At 37.0% G+C, this 2,527-nt stretch overlaps 1 pseudogene across 1 annotated transcript; it reads left to right on the forward strand.

The window, feature by feature from the left end:
- The first annotated feature begins 1,679 nt into the window (after window positions 1–1,679).
- LOC306651187 (myosin light polypeptide 6-like) lies at window positions 1,680–2,165 on the forward strand (annotated as a pseudogene). Its single transcript has one exon. The product of its transcript is annotated as a myosin light polypeptide 6-like (transcript).
- The last annotated feature ends 362 nt before the right edge of the window (window positions 2,166–2,527 follow it).

Here is a 2,527-nt window from a genome sequence, read left to right on the forward strand (position 1 = left end):
CTAAAATTGATAAATCTCTTGGTATGCTGAAGAAAAAGAAAGATGACACAAATTATTAACATGAAAAATTAAAGAAGGTATATCACTACCAATACTGTAGATATTAACAAGATAATAAAAGATTATTGTGAATAACTCTATACACAGAAATTTGACAGTATAGATGAAATTGATCAATTGCTCAAACCCTGCAAAATACCAACATTCACCCAGAGTGAAATACATAAATTTAATAGTTTTATCACTATTAGAGAATATGAATTTGTAATTTTAAACTTTCATAAAAGATATTTGAAATTTCAAAGCATGAGGTAGCAAATTATATTAAACATTTGGAGAATTGACATCAGAATTACATAATTTATTCCAGAAGACAGAAGTAGAAGGAACATTTCCCAACACATTTTGTGAGACCAGTGGTACTCTGAGACCAAATAGGCAAAGGTAGTAAAAAATAATAATGAAATAAGGATACTGTAAACCTGTATATCATATGAACATAGGAACAAAAATCCTCAAGAAAATATTAGTAAATTAATCCAGCAACCTTTTAAAAGAATTATATACCACAATCAAGTGGAGCTTACTCCAGAAATGCAAGAATAGTTCAACATCAAAAATCCATTAATTTACTATATTAATAGGCTAAAGAAAACATATATATTAACTGATTCACAAAAAAGTATTTGACAAAATTAATACCAATTCATTATAAAAACCCTCACCGAACTAAGAATAAAGAAGAATGCCCTCAACTTGATAAAGAACATTTACAAAAACCTATAGATAACTTCTTAATTAATGGTAAAATACCAAATGCTTTCTCCCTAGAACAAGACCAAGACGAAGGCAAAGATGTCTACCTTCACCACCTATTCATCATAGTACTTGAAGTCCTTCCTGGATAGTACAAAAGGGCAAGAGAAAAATGAAATGCACAGAGATTAGAAAGGAGGGAATAAAATTTTTCCTATTTGAAGATGTCATGTTGCATAAATGTAAGATTCCACAGAATCTATAAGAAAGTACCAAGAACATATAAGTGAATCATCTTACAAGATTCAAGATCACTGGACATAAGATAAATACATAAACATCAATTTTTTTGGTACTGGGGATTTGAACCCAGGGGCACTTTACCACTGTGTCAGAGTCACATCCCCACCCCTATTTTGTATTTTATTCAGAGAAATAGTCTCACTGAGTTGCTTAGTGCCTCACTTTTGCTGAGGCTGGCTTTGAACTTGCCATCCTCCCATCTCAGACTCCCAAGCCATTGGGATTACAGGCAAGTGACACCGTGCCCAGCTTAAATATCAATATTTGTATGTGCTAGTAATGAATAAGTGGAAACTAGAATGAGAAACAATACTATTTATGATCATCAAATAAAATGAAATAATTAGATATAATTCTAACAGAGCATAAAAGATCTGTGTGCTAAAAACTACCAATAAGCATCTTCGAGGACATTAAACATCATCATCCATTTTGGAAATGCAAATTAAAACCTATCAGAATGGATAAAACAAAAATACTGGTGTTAGTAAATGCTGTTGAGGATGTGGAGAAGGTAGATCTTTTGTACATTGCTGGCAGGAATCTAAAATGTAGACAATCTGGAAAATAGTTTGGCAGTTTCTTATAAAACTAAACATGCACCTGGCTGAGCACTCAAGATGTGTGATTTTACACGTCTTGGACCAGACTGCAGAATTCAAGGAGGCCTCCCAGCTGTTTGACCAAATGTACGATGACAAGGTCCTGTAGAGTCAGGGTGGGGATTTTGCAAGTGCCAACAATGTTGCGGTGCTCAATGTCCTGGGGAACCCCAAGAATGATGAGAGGAATGTGAAGGTGCTGGACTTTGAGCACTTCCTGCCCATCCTGCAGACTGTGACCAAGAACAAGGACCAGGGAATCTATGACGATTATGCCAGAGGTCTTCAGGGGTTTGGCAAGGAAGGAATGGTACTATCATGGGCACTGAAATCCACCATGTCCTTGTCACACTGGATGATAATACCAAAGAGGAAGAAGTAGAGACACTGGTGTCAGGGCACAAGGACACCCACGGTTGTATCAACTATGATGAGCTCATCCAGATGGCAGTGAATGACAGGACATTCCTGGTAGCCCCTGAGCCTGTACCTTTCACTATGTGAGTTTTTTTTTTTTTTTTTTGGTATCAGGGATTGAACCCAGGGGTGCTTAACCACTGAGCCACATCCCCAGCCCTTTAAAATTTTTACTTAGAGATAGAGTCTTGCTAAGTTGCTAAGTGCCTTGCCAAGTTGCTGAGGCTGGCTTTAAACTTGAGATACTTCTGCCTTGACCTCCCTAGCCTCTGGGATTACAGGCATTTGCCACCTCACCCAGCCTGTGTAGGATTTGCATGTGGCTCTGAATGTTTCTGAAGCTCCCTGTCAAAGCACCTTTCCTATCTGGTCTTTCTTGGATCACGTTTGATGTCAGCATTCACCAAACTTGCTTTCTTTACACACACACACACACACACACACACACA

This window comes from Sciurus vulgaris (genome assembly GCF_902686455.1).
Source record: "Sciurus vulgaris genome assembly, chromosome: X".
In the NCBI taxonomy this organism is placed as follows: domain Eukaryota; kingdom Metazoa; phylum Chordata; class Mammalia; order Rodentia; family Sciuridae; genus Sciurus; species Sciurus vulgaris.